The 22,529-nt window shown below is 45.4% G+C and overlaps 1 non-coding gene and 1 pseudogene across 1 annotated transcript; one reads left to right on the plus strand and one right to left on the minus strand.

The window, feature by feature from the left end:
- Positions 1-5,239: 5,239 nt before the first annotated feature.
- On the plus strand, positions 5,240-5,314 carry Trnat-ugu. The gene has a single exon. It is a non-coding gene; the product is annotated as a tRNA-Thr (tRNA).
- Positions 5,315-5,826: 512 nt separating this feature from the next.
- LOC124799414 lies at positions 5,827-5,944 on the minus strand (annotated as a pseudogene).
- Positions 5,945-22,529: the final 16,585 nt, after the last annotated feature.

A 22,529-nucleotide genomic window follows, 5' to 3' on the forward strand; every position in this document is an offset into this window, starting at 1 on the left:
AGTGTTCAGTTGCAACAACCAGGTATTTTACTAAATCACCATCCTTAAAAAGGCGCAAAAACTTTGGTGAAAGTAGTGTAGTTTTGTGGTTCATCTGAGCGGCACACAAACTTTTTTTTTCCTTCCTCTTCTCCTTCTTTAGGAAGCTTCCTTTTACGTTTTAAAATCTCATGTACACGCTTAGGCCCATCACATTTTTTGTCTCCATACTCTTTATCGTCGTAAGATACGTAGTGTCATTGTAAGTTAAACTTCCTGAAGATATTCTGAGCCTTATGATGCACTAGTAATTTTTCGAACCTGTCTTTTTGTGTAAAATGATAAGGTTCCTGGAACTGTGAACTGAAGTGCGAAAACTTTGTCGGTGTTACACAATACCGACTCGCCACTGCTGCTGTTAAATGGCACCTCCCTCAAAACTATTTCTTACGTTTTCTACCATCAGATCTGTTAGCAGGAGATCGTCATGCATTTCTGTCTTCGGCCTAAGCCTTGCGAGCGGTACAGGTGGTGGAGCTCTTCCATGATCTGCTTAATGTCTTCTGCTCTCTGCCTGTCTCTTGTATTTTTCCCCTCTACTGTCCTTTAAATTATGCTTTTGACGATACCACCACGTCTCAGCAGATTGCCGACCGATGTGTGCCTTCTGTGTTCTATTACCTTCAAGAGACGAGGTTTCTCCTCCTCCGATCTGTGGAGAACCTCTTCATTTGGTATCATGTCTACCCAGGGAATCTTGAGCAATCTATGGTAGCACCACATTTCGAAGGCTGTCATTTTACATTTCTTGGTTCTCCGAGTGTCCATGTTTCACTTCCGGACAGCAGCACACACCAAACAAACGTCTTTATGAGGTTTTTCGTGATATTTTTGTTCATCGCTGCTGGGTGTGAAAAATTTCGTCTGTTATTAAAAGCAGCTTTTACCTGGTGGACTCGGCTTGCAGTATCCTTCCTCGACCTTCCGTCTGATATAATTTTTAGTTAGGCAAAGGATTCGACGGCCTCCAGTCGCTCGTTGTTAAGTGAGCCTGGGGCAACGGTGTTTTGTCTGCTCACCATTAAGATTTTTGTTTTACCTTTATTAATTTTGATATTATAGGAAGAGTTTAGGCTGCTTTCCATCTGGATCATCATCACTTCTGCCGGCCGTAGTAGCCGAGCCGTTCTAGGCGCTACAGTCTGGAACCGCGCGACCGCTACGGTCGCAGATTCGAATCCTGCCTCGGGCATGGATGTGTGTGATGGCCTTAGGTTAGTTAGGTTTAAGTAGTTCTAAGTTATAGGGGACTGATGACCTCAGAAGTTAAGTCCCATAGTGCTCAGAGCCATTTGAACCAATCAGCATCACTTCTAATTATTCTGCAGCGTCACTTAACACTGCGATATCATAAGCAAATCTCGCCACGTCTATTTTCTAGTAGTCTCCTATTTCACACTTGACTCTTCTTCCGTGTTGTCACGATCATGACGCGCGAGCATTTCCCTAACTCTCCAGCACGAAGCAGCTACTCTGCTCGCGAGCTAGACCGTGAGCTGGCGCGAGTGCTCGCGCAGAAACTCAGCGATTTGTTACGCTCTGACAACAAGTGATACCATACGCATACTCGCTTCTCTAGTTTTGCAAAGGTTATCAGTAAAACGGAAAATCCGATTAACTACGTAGACTAAAATAGTTCTCTTGTCATCTCAGTATCACTGATATGCCTTGCTCCTTAATGTTAAGGTCTGATGCTCCGCTGTTTTAGAACGGCTGCCAATGGTCCTCAGGAAAGCCGCAGTGGAGCACAAAGAACACGGTGGCCAGGCCACGAATCGTGTTCGGCAGTTGCTGCTAATTAATGCTGTCTCGCCGCCCACCTGTCGAAGCGTTCTCAGCCCTGCCGGCCATTTCTTTCGTAAGGCGCACCTCTGCCGCCTGTCGTCGCTTTCAACCTTTAACTCCTATATTTCATCGTTCCGGAGCACTAAAACTAGGCGTCGGCCAGCAACCTGCAGCTCGACTGTGTTTATGATTTACGCATTCCTTTCGTCAATAGTTACGAATGCAGATTTACATGTGAAAGTAAGATTTATGTGACTTTTTTGTAGTTCTTTTTGCTCTGGCGAAATGCAAAGGGATCTGAGCTCCACTACACAACCTACAAATGAAATACTCGATTTCACAACGTCGAAGGTACGAGTGGGCGACATATATTCAGCTAATCCAGTAGATTATCTGAGGCACTTGACTGGAGAAAGGGGCGTTGCTGATAATCGAAAGTCTTAAACTGTGTCTGTTAAAACTTCCTGGCTGACAGGTATCGGTCGACGTACAGAACTATTTACTAACATTTCATATCTTCTGACCTACAACACGGGCAACTACGTCAGAAGCGCGAGGAGCCCCGAATTTGTATGCCACTATGAGCTGTATAGACGGCAACATCAGACACCACACGATGCAGAATTTTAAATTTATTATGGTGTTTTTAAGTTTCTGGTGCCTCTACATACATGCGACGATGATAATGTGTTGTCTTGACTAAAACGCTGTTGTTAGCGTTCTGGTCTTCAGTCCGAAAACTGGTTTGGTACAGCTCTCCAAGCTACTGTGTCCGGTGCAGGCCTCTTCATCTCCGAATAACTACTGCAAACTATATCCTTCTGAATATGATTACTGTATTCGTCTATTGGCCCCCCTCTACAATTCTTACCACCCGCCTCCCCCTCCCACCCCCCTCCAACACTTCCCTCCAATAGTAAACTGCTGATCTCTTGATGTCTAGAATGCATTCCATTAAACTATCTCTTCTCCTAGTCAGACTGTACCACAATTTTTTTTCTCCCCAGTTTGATGCAGTGCCTTCTCGTTACTTACGTGATCTACCCACATTTTCTTCAGCATTCTTCTGTAGCACCCATATTTCAAAAGCTTCTATTCTCCTCTTCTATAAACTGTTTATCTTCCAAGTTTCTCTTCCATACATGGCTACACTCCCTACCTTCATAAAAAAACCTCCCTAACACTTAAATCTCTATTCGATATTAACAAATTTCTCTTTTTCAGAAACTGTTTTCTTGCCATTGCCACTTTACATTTTATACTTTATATCCTCTGTGCTTCGGCCATCATCAGTTACGTTGTTGCCCAGATAGCGAAACTCATCTACTACGTTAAGTCTCTCTTTCCTAATATAATTCCCTCAGCACCACCTGATTTAATTCGACGACCTTCCATTATTTTTGTTTTGCCTCTGTTGATGTCCATCTAATATCCTCCTTCCAAGGCACTGTCCATTCCATTCAACTGCTCTTCCACGTTCTTTGCTGGCTCCGAGAGGATACAATGTCATCGGAAAACTTCGATCTTTTTCATTTCTTCTCCCTGAACTTTAATTCCTACCACAAAGTTTTCTTTGGTTTCCTTTACCTCCTGCTAAATCTACAGATTGAGTAACATCGGGGATAACCTACAACCCAGCCTCTCTTTCATGTCGCTCGACTCATAACTGCCATCTCATGTCTGTACAAGTCGTAAATAGCTTTTGGCCCCCCTGCTACTTTCAGAATTTCAATAAGAGTAGTCCAGTCAGCATTCTCAAAAGATTTCTCTAAGCCTACAAATGCTATAAAGTAGATTTGCCTTTCCTTGACCTATCTTCTATAAGTCATAGGGTTAGTATTGCCTTGCGTGTTTCTAGATTTCTCCAGAATCCAAATTGATCTTTCCCGAGGTCGGTTTCTGCCAATTTCTCCATTCTCCTGTAAGGAATTCGTGTTAGTATTTTGGGACAATGATTTATTAAACTGATAGTTCGGTAATATTCACACCTGTTATCATGTCTGAGGATATTACGCCTGTCTCACAAGTCCTGCGCACAAGATGGAATGGCTTCGTCATGACTGGCTCTTCTAAGACTACCAGTATTTCTGACGAAACTCCCGGGGCCTTGTTTCGACACGGTTCTTGCAGTACTCTGTCCAATTCTTTTTGTAATGTCATATGTCCAACATCTTCTTCACTTACTGCCTCTTCCTCTTCTGAAACGCTAACGTCGCCGTAATTTATTTCATGGTGTCTATACTGTAACGCATGTTCCCCTACGGCGGAATTATGAGTGTGTCCAAAGCAACGGTTCGTGTTACCATCGGGCGAACATGGTTCCTGTATATACTTGTCAACAACCACACAAAATTTCATACATGCCAGCTGTAGTGATACGGAACCATCGGGCTTCGGGGGGCTCCAGTTTAACGCAGCGAAGAGAGTGTACTTACAAGAACTAAATAGGTTTAATTTAGAACTGATACTAATCACATTTGACTACATGAGGTTGGAACAAAACACCAACTGGAAGACAAAAGGACGTCGAATCTAAGGATGATTCACAAATTAAGTACGGTAACAATCCTATACTTCTTTCAATGAAGGCTACAATCCTCTGTGCCATATTATACCGTTATCACAGCGGTGCAACACTGTTAGCTCCTTATTCGGCCTGACATATTTCTTTCTTTTGAGTATGAGATCACAAACTCCCACATAAGACAGCAATCAGTTCCATGTTCAGAACAGATAGATGCTGAGTTCTAGATATTGTAATTACTTCGAAACTAATAATAGGATTTTGAAGAGTGTAGCCGGCCGGGGTGTCCGAGCGGTTATAGGCGCTCCAGTCTGGAACCGCGCGACCGCTACGGTCGCAGGTTCGAATCGTGCCTCGGGCATGGATGTTTGTGATATCCTTAGGTTAGTTAGGTTTAAGTAGTTCTAAGTTCTAGGGAACTGATGACCTCAGAAGTTAAGTCCCATAGTGCTCAGAGCCATTTGAACCATTTTGAAGAGTGAAACCGCGTTGAATTTGTCTAAATTATACCTACAGTATTAGCAGCAGAAATTACTACAGTTCCATTTCCAAAGCTGCTAGCGATCTCTCTGCAATTATTGCAGCTGAGGGTTTCGATTAATTATCATTTCTTTCTACAGAAGCTGCATGGTCATCATTGGTATCTGTTCTTTCGGAACAGTGACTATCTTCATATAGTTAAAGGCTAGCCGGCCATTGACCTTCTTCTGTGCGAATGCCCACACTTTGCCTGAACTCTTACAGGAATCGTCACCTTAGTTGGCGCTAGTAATGAGTGAATGGGCAAATATCCTTTAGGAACATTACGAATGTAGGCTGTGGACAGTTGGGAATGTGAGTCTCACGGGAAGCGTGCAAGGGATAACTGCATGCAGTCGCGCTGTTCTCTGTGCCCTCGGTAGCTCAGATGGATAGAGCATCTGCCATGTAAGCGGGAGATCCCGGGTTCGAGTCCCGGTCGGGGCACACATTTTCAGCTGTCCCCATTGAGGTATATCAACAACACCTGTTGGCATTGAGGGTGTCGATTAACTATCATTTATTTCTAGAGAAGCTGCGTGATCATCATTGGTATCTATTTTTTTGGAACAGTTACTATCTTCATACATTTCAGGTGAGAATATCTCGAGGTTGTACCGAGACCTTCTCATCTGAAATAGGTAAAAATAGGCCATTATTAACCAACATGCTACGTAGACTGTATTACACATCCAAATACAGCATATCACTTCCCTCTACGTACTACAAATTATTTTCATCACGCTCATTGTGTTAAAAGCACTCCTTCTTTAGGCCACGAGTGGCCTACCGTGGCCATCCGACCGCCGTGTCATTCTCGGTGGAGGATGCGGATAGGAGGGGCGTGGGGTCAGCACACCGCTCTCCCGGTCGTAAGATGATATTCTTGACCGAAGCCGCTACTATTAGGTCGAGTAGCTCCTCAATTGGCATCACGAGGCTGAGTGCACCCTGAAAAATGGCAACAGCGCATGGCGGCCCGGATGGTCACCCATTAAAGTGCCGACCACGCCCGACAGCGCTTAACTTCGGTGATCTGACGGGAACCGGTGTATCCACTGCGGCAAGGCCGTTGCCGCTCATTGTGTTACAGTTTCTTTTTTTTATTTTTCTTTGACATTTGCATTATATAAATTATATTCTCATCAACTAGATAGTAACAAATTATATGTAACCATTTTAACATTTGTTAAGCATTCAATTCGCTTTAACCTGAGAGAAATCTTAATATATTATGTTCTTTATATTATTAAGAAAAAGCATTAACAACTGTATACCAATGAGATTGTAACAATGAGAAGTCTTTGCTATTAGATTGGCTCTGAGCACTATGGGACTTAACATCTGTGGTCATGAGTCCCCTAGAACTTAGGACTACTTAAACCTAACTAACCTAAGGACATCACAAACATCCATGCCCCAGGCAGGATTCGAACCTGCGACCGTAGCAGTCGCGCGGTTCCAGACTGAGCGTGCTATTAGATTCAGAAGCATCCGACCCACCTTACATTTCAAGGCGGTGGGCTACTCTGCACTGTTAATGAAATAAATGAAACGAAATGTGCAAGTTCCTCTGTGTCTACAATGACCTCGACATCTACGGGGCGCTAAAAGCTTCCTTCTGTGGTCGTGTAGTTACGTAGTTCAAGTAGATACTGAACAAAACGAGGCTAGTATCGCAAGCGTACTCCCGTACAAAAACAATTTGTACTGCTCAGAAAGAAAGCGTGCTCGGTGCGCATGTCGGCTCGCCAGCTCGGCGTGTTACATTAGCGTTCGCGATGCGATCGCTCCATAAATGCAAATCAGCAGGTGGGGGGAGCCGCGGAGGTGAGTGGCGTTCATGAGAGGTTTGTTTCTTTTGGAGACGCAGGCTCGTTCGTCATCACACTGGCAGAGATGGAGTGCGCACGCCCAACGCACCAGCCGGGCTGCCAGCGTGCGTGTGGCTGGCTGCGGAGCGCGCGCACGTGGGAACAGACGCGGACACTGGAACACCATTAGCGGCCTCCTCCCGGCTCCAGCTGGCGCTGGGGGTGCCTTTAATGGACGCCTTGCGTAAGAGGCGCGCTATCGGGGAACAGTGGGCAGCTACTCTCAAATGCGACGTGTTATGCTATCGCCCGTCAACGTCCGCGCGACACTAGTCGCATACGTGCGTGAGTAACTGTATGTGTGGGTGGGTGTTGTTTCAGGCGATGAATGAAAAGTGCGTCCTCGTAGAAAGCAATCTGCAGTGTTCTTGATATACCAGAGATATCATTTTGACTGGTAACGTGTAAAAGCGCGTGATGTGACGTGCCAGTCCTGACGAATGATAACTTTAAATCGACAGCCCTTTTGGGAAGCCCCTAATTACTTGTAGCACACCTCTTCAGCGGACGACGCGACGTGATGAGAATGTGGAATATTCCTTAACTGTGAGTCGTGTATTTCGACAACGGTCTCAAATTGCCATTCTGGAAAACGATTGGTGTAAGGTGCCAGGACATGGGCACTTACACGTTAGCTTACCAATATTAGTATTAATAATAAAGGGACTGGCAAGGGCACCAGATCATGACTATTGAATTATGATAAATGTGAGGCACTCCCGAGCAGTATTCCCTGCATGTCTGCATGATTGAGTCACTAACTTAAAGCGTTGGTGAAAAGTGTCTGAAGTCGAGAATTGTGGAATATAAAGTCCGCAGCTTGTCGTTGCTCGCCGGGCCGCTGTGGGCGGCAGGTAACGTTCACCGGAAACGCGGGACAATACGGCGCTTTTGGGGATAGTCCGGCACCCGGAGCCACCTGTGCTGGGCAACACGTGGCGAAGACGGGAATTTAGTTTGCCTAGAGGCGTTATGACCTACTCGATCATTGGGTAGATCTCAGAAATGCCGTTGGAGGGATTTCGGCGATGGTAGAGCGTTCGACATTGGTCGAAACTGAGTATTCTTCCGCCGCGTTTTAGTACGCGTGGGAGACGAAAGAATGGTGGAGAGGTGGACTTCGCCTTCAGCCATCAAGCGGTGCGGACTTGGAGACGGCGTCTTGGCCATTGCCTTCGAAGGGAGATATACGGTCTGTAACGCAGCACCGCACCAACGCGTGTTCCGTGCAGAGTTCTGCGGTTAGAGCTCTTTGTGTATTCAGAAGCGAGATTGTCACCAACGCTTAACCACTTCCAACAACTTACCTAATATTCTTGATCTGGTAGTTATCCTTGCGAGGCGCCGAGTATTTATCAACGCAGCTGCCGGTAATATGGGCGCGTAATTGCAAATTGTTAATGTGCAATTCTCAGGAGTGTGTGGGTGGACAAAGAAATTCACTTTTTTTGTAAATTTTGTCAATTGTGGGGGATATCAAATTAAAATGCCAATATTAGAATCGAATTATCGACTTCATTGTAGCTAGCATTTACCCTGTCCCAGTAAGCTTTACATGTACTCTAGTCACTGCACAGCTTGCCCAGACGGGAAGGAAAGAAGGTTTGTGGTCTTCTATGCCAGCGACGGACAAATAAGATCACATTGGTTCAAATCCGCATCAGACAATCCTGATTTATACGTTACCGCACTGCCTGTGTTGTTGAGAAGTACGATGGAATGTTCCTTCGGACATTCGTGCACTGCGGCTAGTACAGCAGTTATGAAATACATGAAAAGATTTTGTAGTTGCGAATGTGTATAACCATTAGCTGTACACCGGAATGACGACAGTGAAAATATGTGCGGGAACGGGACTCGAACCCGGATTTCCGGCTTATCGCGAGCGGACACCTTACCATTAGGCAAACCCAGCGTTCTTCACGGCTAAACCTAAACTTCCATATGCCGTCAACCACATGTCTACAACAAACAACACAGACACTGCAATCACGTATTTATTCGCCGACACCTAACAAGCAACTTTCAATTAAGATATCTCCTCTGTACGGGAATATACATGACGGATGTACGAGTCCCGGTTGTAGACACATGCTTGACGACATGTGGACGTTTCGGTCTGGTCGTGAAGCGTCCTCGGATAGCCGAATGGTAAGGGAATCGCTAGCGATAAGCAGGAAATCCGGGTTCGGGTGCTGTCCTGGAACAATTGGTCATTGTCGTCATCCATTGTACAGCTGATGGTCAGGTGTATTCTCAACTGCAAATACATTTCATGTAACCCTGATTTAGGATTTCTGTGGTTTCCCTAAATCGCTTCAGGCAGATGTCGGAATGGTTCCTTTGAAAGGACACCGCCAATTTTCCCATCCTTGAATCAATCCGAGCTTGTACTCGGTCTCTGATGACCTCCTTGCCGACGGGACACTAATCCCTAATCTTCCTTCCTTCAAATTCCCACAGTTTTCAAACTTTTGGCTTAGCTTTCATTATCATTCATATTTACCTGGGCAATTAAATTCCACTTTTTAGACGTAAGATGGACAGTCATATTGTTTTACTGTCGATGGCAGTCCTGCTAAAGCAGAGTTACTACTTATAGCTTTCTGAAAGTCCTAAGTCAAAGAAGGCAAAGTAAATATTACGGAATTCGAATCAAGAACAGTTGCCAAATGAGAAACTTATAAGCAGATGTCCTCGGGCTAGTGAAGCAACTTAAATCACTTAATAAGAGCAATTGTTCCTGTCCAGACTGTATGCCAAATACATTAAATGTACTCGCAGTTGCGAATATGGATGATCAACATCTATAGAATGGAATGACCATAATGAACATTTGTGCCGGAATGGACTCGACCCCGGATTTCTCCCTTATCGCGAGCGGTCGCCTTACCATTTGGCTATCCGTGCACGACCCACGGCCAGAGTCAAACTTCCATACGTCTACAACATGTACCCGTACAGCCGTTACGTACAGGGTGGCCCATTGATCACGACCTGGCCAAATATCTCACGAAATAAGCGTCAAACGAAAAAAGTACAAAGAACGAAACTCGTCTAGCTTGAAGGGGGAAACCAGATGGCGCTATGGTTGGCCCGCTAGATGGCGCTGCCATAGGTAAAACGGATATCAACTGCGTTTTTTTAAAAATAGGAACCGCCATTTTTTTTACATGTTAGTGTAGTACGTAAAGAAATATGAATGCTTTAGTTGGACCACTTTTTTCCCTTTGTGATAGATGGTGCTGTAATATTCACAAACGTATAATTACGTGGTATCACGCAACACTCCGCCAGTGCGGACGGAATTTGCTTCGTGATACATTACCCGTGTTAAAATGGACCGTTCACCAATTGCGGAAAAGGTCTATATCGTGATGTATGGCTATTGTGATCAAATTGCCCAACCGTCATCGAGTATGACGGCGCCTTCCAAAGATAGGCATACCGTCGTCATCACGTGAAGAATGGTGGTGCCCCCTATGCGCTCTATAAAAGCGAGAGTACCTGGAGCCTCAGTGGCAGTAGCCGGACGACCTCAGAAGATGTCTCCCGCAGATGGAGACGAAACGTTAGGGGGAAATTTTATACATCGACTACGGCCTCTCGGTTTCAACTGAAGGAGTTGTTTTACTGTTCACGTTCTCTCTCTCTCTCTCTCTCTGTCTCTCTCTCCTTCTCAAACACACAAACACGCTCATACACACACACAGTGATGCAATCTGCTTGCATTAGCGAGCTTGGTCATAAAGTGTGCCGCGAATAATTTATTCGAGAAACCGTTTGTCGGATTACATGTAGAGCCTACGCAGAGATTCATGTCTCAGTGTCATTAATAACGAGTCCCCTGACGTGAATCGAGTATGCGGGTAGCATCTTCGACGGCTAGATGGAAGAAACAATCAATCGCATAGGGCGATGTGCGCCTTCCGCGCCGCACAGCCTGCACCAGCGGTTGCTGTACTCGGTAAATGCGAGTTTAATCGGCGCGATGCATAACAGCAGTAATAACAATGGTTAAAGAGAGCGCTCCGCTCAGGAGTAGTTAACGCTTTGATGGATTAGGCACGTGAGAGCCGGTAATCTCTAACGACGCGGAAGTGCGGTTCTGAGCGACAGTAATGCTTTTTTAATGTAAACAACTCGCTGTGGGGAATAGGGGAGCCCGAACGTCAATAGGCGGTTACCTCTGTGCAGGGGCCTGTTATTCGGTATGGTAATTAGTCTCTGGAACTGTATTGCACTCATTAGATATTTGTTTCGTGCGTTTACCGTTAGCGAGAAGACGCGCCGCCGGACACGGTAACTAACACACACTATGATTTCTAAAATGGAAAGTGCGTGTAATCATACGTAACAACTCCCGTGGCCTACAAAGTGTTTCATATGTATACTTGTGAGTCGGCAAAGACTACGGACTATAATAGATGTAATTTCATCCATCATGGGAACCAAATGTTTGCCGATAGCGCTGCTAATGGGAAAGAGGTGAACTGTTTGTAAGTCAGATTATACATTTTGTCTCTGGAGAAGAAGGGTCCGAAAAGTCTTGATTGTTTTGTAATGCTTCTTCGACGATTATCAGTAAAAGACCCTGATCAGTGTGAGAAAGCTTATGTTGTATAAGATGTTGGCAAGATCAATAGCGATGAAGTACAGAAATACGTGAGACATGCACAAATTTAAAAATAAATAAATAAAAATGAAAACTGAAGTCAAATGGGATCAACCAAAGCCCAGACCGACCGCTGTGGCCGAGCGGTTCTAGAGGCTACAGTCCGGAACCGCGCGCCTGCTACGGTCGCAGGTTCGAATCCTGCCTCGGACATGGATGTGTGTGTGATGTCCTTAGGTTAGTTAGGTTTAAGTAGTTTCTAAATGTAGGGGACTGATGACCTCAGATGTTTAAGTCCCATAGTGCTTAGAGCCATTTGAACCAGTTTTTGAGAAAGCTCGGTTCCTGTTAAAATGGTGGGAGGGCAGCAGGTCAGTTTAATTATGTTTTTGTTTGATTTATACATCAAAGATTCAGTCAAAGAAATGACAAAAAGTTTCACAAAGGAAACGAAAGTACGAGGAGAGAAGGTGTGCGAAGTTTAGCTGACTACTGAGCCCCTATGGCCAAAAGTAATAACTACTTGTATCGAATTTATAGGGTGCGTAACACTGAATATAGGTTTCGGGTGAACAAAGGTAAAACGAAACTATAGGAACAGCAGCACACGGGAGAACAGCGGAATCATTGACTTCAGAAAGGCAATGTTACAACAGATGAAGGGACAACTTCCATGTTTACCAAGCAAGGTTCAAAAATGGTTCAAATGGCTCTGAGCACTATGGGACTTAACATCTGAGGTCATCATTCCCCTGGAACTTAGAACTACTTAAACCTAACTAACCTAAGGACATCACACACATCCATGCCCGAGGCAGGATTCGAACCTGCGTCCGTAGCGGTCGCGCGGTTCCAGACTAAAGCGCCTTTAACCACGCTGCCACACTGGCCGGCTTACCAAGCAAGGTTTCACAGACAGGAGGGAACAGTGAAGACGTCAGAAACAGCGCGTTACAAGCAAAGAAAGAGTTCTGCTGCAATTTAGCTCTTTTGGTATTAAATATTAAAACGATTGAATTATTGAAAAAGTTTCTGAATTCGTTTGTCTGAGGCGTAGCATTGTATAGGTGTGAAATGTGGGACCGGAGGAAATCATGAGATGAATAAAACAGAATCACCCGAAATGTGGTGCCAGGAGGGAAAGATGTTGAAATTTATGTGATACGAAATGTAGTCCACCCTCTTAGCTGAGTGTTCTGCGCGTCTAACTACTATGCAGCAGGCCCAGGTTTGATTCTCGATCGTATCCTAAATTTTCTCCGATCGTTGTCCTCATTATCATTTCATCATCATCGACACGCAAGTCGCCCAGTGTGGCGTCAACTGAAAAGAATTGCAACTCGGCGGCCGAACTTCGCCAGGTGTGGACTCCCGGACATCAATACCACACGCTCATTCATTTCATTTACGAAATGTAAATGTACTAGAACGAACAGGGGAGGAGGAAATGAGTCAACGGAAAATCCTTCCCTGAAGAGCGTACAGGTTGATGGGATCGAGTACTGCAACCACGAATAATTGACTTGTCACAGGAACGAGTAGTTAAAGGGAATAAGTTGCATCAACAGTCAGACACCAGCGTTAAAGGGAATAAGTTGCATCAACAGTCAGACACCAGAAAGAGAACAGTTATCGAGGATGTCGGACGTCGAAGGACTAATGGCTAAAAAGTAACATGATTTCATTGTTGTAGATTCTAGCACGATTCTTAGTTTCTGCTACTCGGGTTGTAACGAATATTAAACGCGTGTCCACAAAAAGAAAATTACATTTCAAATGGTAAAGCAATTATGCAGGAAATTCGAAATATTTTAGTCGTGAAGGAGAAAAAATATGATCTCTCACTTGGAAGTTTTCCTACGTGGGTTGTGAATCTTACTGTGTCTAATGTGTGTTCACTAAATGTAGGCAAATCTTATGCGTTCTTCTGAAGTGCAGCTTTTGTCGTCGACATCCAGATTATTAGAGACGGATGAATAATAGTGTTACGGTTCTAGGCGCTACAGTCTGGAACCGAGCGACCGCTACGGTCGCAGGTTCGAATCCTGCCTCGGGCATGGATGTGTGTGATGTCCTTAGAACTACTTAAACCTAACTAACCTAAGTTCTAGGGGACTGATGACCTTAGAAGATAAGTCCCATAGTGCTCAGAGCCAGCCAATAGTAGTGTTACGGCTGCGTTATTGGGGCAACGCTTACGGCGAAACTTTACACTTGCACATATCTTTCTCCTTTGCAGTGAATTCAGTACACCAGTAGGTTTAAAGTTGACGTACGTAGAGACGTTCCGATATTACTGGTATGAGTAAGTATTGAGTCTTTTTTTCTATACCTATGGTAGCCAAGTATTAGGTATTTTATACGATATTATGAAATTATCGACCTGTTTGTATCGGAAGTACAAGATCGTGTAAGGGAAAGTAATAACTTTCCATTATTAGTTTAATGTAAATTACAATGTAAGTAGTAAACAGTAAACTTAAATTCAGAAGTGGAAACTACATATCATTCGCAGCCTATAATGAACGTATGTTTCAACGATACGTGCCAGTAATGTTAAGTATGTACGAAATGACATGGATAAGTAATTTTAGTCCTCAGATGAATGTGAACCAATTTAGGCGAAAGAAATGCTAATATTTTTATGGAGCTTATCAGACAAAAATAGTCCAAGTTGACATGATTGCTCACTACGAAAATAGTTTAGCTTATAATAATGGCACATTATGTAGAAGCCTGTATTTCTGTGTTCTAAACATTCGTTCTTTACTGCTTACGATGTTACACACACTTTAGTTTATATACACATATCATAATTTTGATATTTCGCCAAGTATGTTAGATAAGTCCTTTGCATTAAAGAAAAGCTTTAAAAAAATACAAGCAGCAGTCAATACACGTCGCTCTTAATGGAAGAAAATCGACAGATGTAAAGGTAATTTCAGCAGTACTCCAAGGAAGTGTGATAGATCCGTTACTGTGTACAACATACTTGTATATAAATGATTTAGGGGAAAACGTCGGAAGCTCCAAGAAGCTGTACGCAAATGATGGGGTTGTCTATAACAAACTAGCAACGACAGAAGACTGCAGCGATTTGCAGAAAGACCTGTAGACGATTGACGAATGCTGCAGGCTCTACAGTAGATTCTGAACGTAAATGAATCTAACAATTTGCGCATAAATACGAAAGAAATCCAGTACTGTACTACTGCACTATTGATGACGAATTGCCGCAAACATTATCTACGGCAAAATATCCAGGGATACCCATCCTGAGCAGCCTTAAGTGGAACAACCACATGAAAGAAACAGAACGAAAAGAAAATGCCAGACTGAGATACGTAGGGACAATCCTAAAGAAATATAACTTATCCGAAAGAAATCGCTAATAAAACTCTTTCTCGACCGATTCTTCAGTGTTGCTTATAAGTCTGACCCTAACCAGTTAGGATTAATAGAAGAGATAGAGGGGATACAAAGAAAAGGGGTTCGTTTCGTTACGTGATCGTTTAGTCGGCGTTAGCGCGTTACAGAGATGGTCAACAAACTGCAGTGGCAGACGCTACAAGAGAGGCGTTGTACAGCACGGAGAGGTTTACTCTTAAAATTACGAGAGACTACGCGGCATCTGTCCCATTAACAAACAATACCGGAGGTGAAGCGCCAGATAAATATTCTAAGAGTAACTACGCAGAGAATCCGCGACTTTTGGGTTTGTAGTTGCGTACTTAACCATAGAGCCACCGATCGATGCAAGCAGTAACTTAGCGGCTTAACTAATCGCCTAGCTGTAATGATAACACACTTGTACAAACTGATCCCAAACAGACATTGTTCGCGAAGAAGACACAAGTAGGATTCAGGCACGTCTACGCTCAGCTAGTCGCAGGCGAAGAGTTTACATGGTTGTTCTGTTTAACGGCTAGCTGCATTATTATACAGAGATTTCAATACTAACGAGGAAAACTATGCATGTTTTAAATATGGCGGCGAGGGGGGGGGGGGGGTGGTCGAGCGTGGTTGCCGCACCTGTTAGTATCATGTGCAACGTAGAAATAGCATCAGCACCAAAGATGGCTCTCAACCTCACTCCGTTACACAGTTTGCAGAGATTTACAATATGCCAACCAATTAAACAGAGAGTACAGCGGCAATTTTAAAACCAAAAGACCAAACACATGTCAGGTATTATATTATTGTTCTAACTCTATACCGAACAGTACCAAGTAACAGCTCTTCGTTGACCTCAGCTTCAAAGGAGGCTAATTCATTGTTGGCAAGTGCAGTCTCATTTCGGTTACAGGTTTTATCTGACATGCTACATAAGAAAGAAAGACGTCTGGTGGTGTCAGAGTTCTTATTTAACGTCCGCTCTGATGGATTCGCGATACGCGTGAAAGTAGTTTGTGCTCTTTCTACTCGTGACATGCGCCGCTGGACGGACAGTTAAGTGGAGCAGAGGTTAATGGGCTGGGCGGTGGACTGGTTTTCTGACAACCTGTCTCTCCAACAAACACGTCTCTCAGGCTCTCGAGGTGAATAATTGACAAGGCCCAGAGTGTGGCACCAGAGAGGCCGAATGGGCCTGGCGAATCACAGCTTGATTTACTCCGTCGTTGCATTCTATGGAGTCAGATGCGAGTAGCTGCAGTTTTAAGACTAAAAACCAAACACCTGTCAGATAGTATATTATTGTAGTAACTCTCAAAGAGAAAGCGAGAAAAGAGGCCACAATGTTTACAGGCCATGGCAGTTCCCTCGTCATTACATCGATCACGGTGTTAGATATTTTGGAAGAAAGAACTTAAATAAGCACAAACTTCTGAAGTGAACTGCTTCACATCATCAGAAAGTCGAAGCATAATGTATAAAATTAAAAATGGCTGCAGTGTGGGAGAACTTGTAAGTAGGCTGTTTAGGTTTTTACGTTGCTAACTATGGGGTCAGGGATTTTCTCTGCCTCGTGATGGCTGGGTGTTGTGTGCTGTCCTTAGGTTAGTTAGGTTTAAGTAGTTCTAAGTTCTAGGGGACTGATGACCGTAGATATTAAGTCCCATAGTGCTCAGAGCCATTTGAACCATTTTGTTAACTATGCCTATCAGTAGTTAAAATCTTTCATTTAGCTGGCAGTATTAGCGCTCGCTGTATTGCAGTAGTTCGAGTAATGAAGATTTTTGTGAGGAAGATTCATGAAAGGTATAGGTTATTGTTAGTCAGGGCCATTCTTTTGAAGGGTTATTGAAAGTAAGATTGCGTTGCGCTAAAATTATTGTGTGTCAGTTTAGTGTTGATCAGATTAAGTAAAGAGAGAAATGTCTGAGTACGTTCAGTTCTGTTCAGCTGTGTGAAAATCAAATTACGTAAGAGGTTAATGAGCACAGTAATTCATTAATTTTCCAAAGGGGACGTTTCAAACTACGTTAGGCGTTCTACCAACAGCACAAAAATAAAAACAATTCACATCACGATTAAATGGAAATAGTATGGTCTGATAATGTAGGGCAGAATCCAAAGCAGATCTTACCAACACAGTCCTCAAACGTTCGCATCAGTAGCTAACTGTGTCCGACTGCTGTGCAAAAGACCCAAATCCAACTCCCGGTACAGTCACGAGTGTTTTCTCTGTGGGTGGAGTGGACAGACGTGCATTCAGTCTCGTGATGCCAGCTGAGGAACTGTTCAGTGAGAAGTCAATATCTGGAAAGCTGTCAACGGAATAAAGAGTCTCGTGCTGACGCCTTGCTCTCCGTACCACATCCAGATGACGCAATGTGTCAGAGGATGACACAGCGACCGATCAGCATTGCTTGGTTCTCTGACTCTGATCAATGCGTTTTCTCTACAACCCTCCAGCAAGATGATTGTGGTAGAGAGAGGTACTGAGGTAAAAACGGAACAGGCTATCTCAGGGAGGAGGAGGAGGAGGAGGAGGAGCAGGAGGGGGGGGGGGTGGCAGGAGTATGATGAGGAAGACGAGAAACATAACAATATGAAAAACGGCAACAATGGATTTGTGTATTCCATTTGTCTGCGACTAGTGTTATCCCATGTGAAAGTGTGAACGTTTTAGAAATGGTGGCACCACAATGACACAACGTACGATTACAGATTGGTTACTTCAAGAAGATCTCCGAGCCAGACGTCCTGTAGCGTCCATTCCACTAACACCATACCACTGCCATCTGTAATTTCAGTGGCCGGCCCGTGTTGCCCAGCGGTCCTACGTGCTTCAGTCTGGAAGCGCGCGACCGCTACGGTCGCAGGTTGGAATCCTGCCTCGGGCATGGATGTGTGTGATGTCCTTAGGTTAGTTAGGTTTAATTAGTTCTAAGTTCTAGGGGAGTGAGGACCTCAGAAGGTAAGTACCATAGTGCTCAGAGCCATTTGAACCATTTTTATAACTTCGGTGGTATCAAGTGAGGGCTCATTGGAGGGCAGGGAGGAGGTCTGTTGTGTTTTATGATGAAAGCTGTTTCTGCCTTGACGCCATGATGACCATGTGTGGGTTAGAAGGAGGCCAGTTGAGAGCCTACAACCACCTTGCTTGCTTGTTAGACACACTGGATGTACACCTGTAGCTGTGGTCTGGGGGAGGGGGGGGCGGTTTCGTGTGAGAGCAGGAGCACTCTCTTGTTTATTCCAAGCACCCTGACTGAAAATTTGTATGTCAATCTTTTGATTCGACCTGTTGTGCTGCCATTCATGAACATCTTTGCAGGGGGTGTTTTCCAGCAGAATAAGGCTTGCTCACATACCACTGTTCTAACCCAATATGCTCTACAGAGTGTCGAAATGTTGCCCTGGCCTGCTTGATCACCAGATCTGTCTCATATCGAACACATACGGCACATTATCGGACGAGAACTCCGGCGTCATTCACAATCAGCATTAATCGTCCCGTATAGACTGACCAACTGCAACAGGAACGGAACTCCATCCCACAAAAGGACATCCGACACTTGTTCAACACAGTGCACCACGTTTGCAATCAACAATCTGGTGGTTACACCGATTATTAACGTACTAGGATTTCATATTTGCAGTCTAGTCCCATAGTGCTCAGAGCCATTTTTTTGAATTTCATATTTGCAATGGCTTATTTCGCGCATACATTAACCTGTGATGGAAGTGCCATGTGGCTAGAGACTCCCGTCGGGCAGACCGTTCGCCTGGTGCAAGTCTTTCGAGTTGTCACCACTTCGGCGACTTGCGTGTCGTGGGGATTAAACGATGTGAATGACAACACAACACCCAGTCCGTGAGCAGAGGAAATTCCGACCCAGCCGGCAATCGAACCCGGGCCGTTAGGTATGACATTCCGTCGCGCTGACCACTCAACTACCAGGGCCGGACATTAACCTGTGATCTTGCAATGTTAATAATTTAAATATGTTACCTAGACAAATATATCCTCGAAATTTAATTACTCTACATGAATTATTTTTTGGTGTGATGATTTTTTCCATGAGTGTATTAAAATGCGAAAAGTCAAAGGATACAGCCAGGACATCTTTACTGCAAAGCATAGTTAGTGAGCCGGCCGTGGTGGCCGAGCGGTTCTAGGCGCTTCAGTCTGGAACCGCGCGACCGGTACGGTCGCAGGTTCGTATCCTGCCTCGGGCATGGATGTGTGTGATGTCCTTAGGTTAGTTAGGTTTAAGTAGTTCTAAGTTCTAGGGGACTGATGACCTCAGATGTTAAGTCCCTTAGAGCTGAGAGCCATTTGAACCATTTGCACTATAGTTAGTGTAGAACAAACAAATGATAAACATGGATGGCGACAACATGAAGGCTTTAGAAAATGAATCGTTGGACCAGTAGCTATTATGATTCACTTTTTTCCTTTGGATGAGTTTCTTCAGTGGTACTCAAATGGTTCAAATGGCTCTGAGCACTATAGGACTTAACTTCTGAGATCATCAGTCCCCTAGAACTTAGAACTACTTAAACCTAACTAACATAAGGACATCACACACATCCATGGGCAAGGCAGGATTCGAACCTGCGACCGTAGTGGTCGCGCGGTTCCAGACTGTAGCGCCTAGAACCGCTTGGCCACTCCGGCCGGTGATGGTACTCACAACGTAGTTTCCCACCGTCAGGTAGGGCAGCATTGCTCTTAATTACTGGCAGCTATTAGGATAGCACCCCTGAAGCCGACTAGAGACCATTTAAAACTGTCGAAAGGGAACAAGAGCAGCAGGTAGGACGTCTCGTCTACCTGCATCCGCGCTCTATGGAGGGATGCTGCCACGGGACGCTGCTGAAATACGAGCTGGCGCGTCGCAGTGCGTGCAAATGAGGGCCGGCATTCCCCGCTTTTTTCCCGCAAGTGGCTACAGCGCTGACGGGGCTGGACCGCGGGTGGCGAATCTTTGCTCGGGGCGATTGTCGGGGGCGCGGGAGCGGACGTAATGCGTCCCGGGAGCTCGCATTGTGGCGCAGCATCCCGCGGGTAATTACTGCCTAGCCGACGCCTGCGCACAATCGCCCAGGCTCCCTCAGGAGCGCCGACAGCTGTACCACCGCGTGCGAAGGCGCGTGGCGGCAACCTCCATTCAGCACTTCTTGCTCTCCACGGAATGCCCCCATCCCCTAGTAATTAGTGTCGGCGACTACTAACATTATGCCCACAACAAAGATGAAGTAACCGATAGTATTCGATTACAAGATTGGAGGTATCATCTAGAGGACGTCACATCGTGCACTACCGAAAAAAGAAAACACCTGGGAAGATGACGCCGATTTTTGATCCGATGACGGCATATGCTACCTGGGGTATAGTAGGCGTCAGCGTCGTCAACCAACAGATAGCGTAGTGGCATAGCTACCAGCGCGCCATCTGTGTCTACCGTTTAATAGGGAATGCTCACATCCAGAAGGCTCAGTCTGGTGCAGACGTATGAGTCAAGCAACTCTGCAGCGAGGAGACCCCCCAAGAGGGATCATTCCCGATAAAATTTTATTAAATAATTTTTCCATTCATAATGCACGGCTTGGGCATACTGAGCTGGAAGGTGGTGGCTGGAAGACCGTGGTCGGCACATTCCTGCCACGTGCTCCTCGGTCAGGCTCTAGTCCCACGGGTTGGTTGCGCTGACGAGGGTACGCTGCTAGCAAGGCGCGTTGGCGGAATCGACCCTCCAATCTGAGACTAGTCTTGTGATCACGAGAGGACGCGGCCGGGAGCGGCGAGGGCGGCTTGGAAACAGTTCAGCGCTCTCTTAGCTTCAGACCTCGGCCACGAGTAGTCGCTCCTCTAGCCTCTGCCTCTCTCCTCAAACCTCCTTGGGCATACCCTCTTGGGGCTGCTCAGCCCTACGTAGGCACCCATGTACCATCGTTACATGAATAAACAGGGTCCATTCCAGCAAGTGTGGTGTCTGGCGGTGACACCACAGTGTTTAGGAGTAGCACTAAGAAAAGATATGAAATGGGACAAACAGCTGAGGATAGAGATATAGACTTGTTGGAAGGATTTAAGAATATAGCAATCCAAGTGTATAGGAATTCATATACGAGATGCTAATGGGACCACTTCTATGGAATGTTATGCCAACGTTTGGATTCTAGAGAAATCGGTGACGCGCAGCTAGCATTTACCAGGTCAGTGTAATCCAGACATTCTTAGGTAATTTAAATGTAAAAATGTAAATGTCGTGTGACTAGGGCCTCCCGTCGGGTAGACCGTTCGCCGGGTGCACGTCTTTCGATCTGACGCCACTTCGGCGACTTGCGGATCGATGGGGACGAAATGATGATGATTAGGACAACACAACACCCAGTCCCTGAGCGGAGAAATTCTCCGACCCAGCCGGCAATCGAACCCGGGCCCTTAGAATTGACATTCTGTCGCGCTGACCACGCACTTACGAGGGGCAGACGGTAATTTAAATGCATGTCTATGGAAGAAAGACGATAAGATCTCGCCAAAGTCTGTTGGGGAAATTTAGGGAATCTGTATTCGAGAAGGCTATACGGCCTTTATGCTGCCACAGTCGCATACACTGAGGCGACAAAAGTCACTCGATACCTCCTAATACCATGTCGGACCTCCTCCTGCCCGGTGTATTGCAGTAGCTCATCGTGGCATGGACTCAACTGTAAGTCTCCTGCAGAAATATTGAGCCACGTTGCCTTTACAGCCGTCCACAATTGCGAAAGTGCTGCCAGTGAAGGATCTTGTACACCAACTCATCTCGCAATTATTTCCCACGCCGGGCGATCTGTGTGACTAGATCATTCATCCGGATTGTCCAGAATTTTCTTCAAGCCAGCCGCGAACAATATTAGCCCAGTATCATGGTGCATTGTCATTCATGAAAATTCCCTCGTTCTTTGGGAACATGAAGTCCACGAATGGCTGCAGACGGTCTCCAACAAATCGAGCATAATCAGTTTCAATCAATTATCGGTAGCAGAGGACCCAGTCCATTCCACGTAGACACAGCCCGCATCATTATGGAGCGGCCACCATCTTGCACGGGCCTTGTTGACACCTACGGTCCATGGCTTCGTAGGGTCTGCGCCACACTCTAACCATACCATCAGCTTTCACCACCTGAAATCGGGATTCATCTGACCATGCCACGGTTTCCCAGTAGTCTAGGGTTCAACCAACATGGTCACGAGCCCTGGAGAGGGATGTAGTGCTGTTAGCCGTCGTCTGCTGCCATAGCCCATTAAGGCCAAATTTCGCTGCACTGTCCTAGCGGATATGTTCGTCGTACGCCACACATTGATTATTGCACTTATTTCACGCAGTATGACTTGTTTGTTACCACTGATATCTTTACGCAAAAGATGCGCTCTCGGTCGATACGTGAAGGCCGTCGGAAACTGTGTTGTCCGTCCTGAGAAATAATGCCAGAAATCTGATATTCTCGGCACGCCCTTCACACTGTGGATCTCTGAATGTTGACTTCCATAACGATTTCCGAAACGGAATGAGCCATGCGTGTAGCTCCCACTAACATACCGCGTTCACAGTCTCTTAGACTCCATCGTGTGGCCATAATCACGTTGAACACCTTTTCACAGGACTCCCCTGAGCACAAATTACAGCTATGCCGATGCATTACGCTTTTGTATCTTGTGTACGCAATACTACATTCTGACAACGACGAGGGAATATGCAACGGGGTGCAGACTCTGAGTGGGGATGCATTTT

Source organism: Schistocerca piceifrons, chromosome 5 (genome assembly GCF_021461385.2).
Source record: "Schistocerca piceifrons isolate TAMUIC-IGC-003096 chromosome 5, iqSchPice1.1, whole genome shotgun sequence".
Taxonomy (NCBI): Eukaryota; Metazoa; Arthropoda; class Insecta; order Orthoptera; family Acrididae; genus Schistocerca; species Schistocerca piceifrons.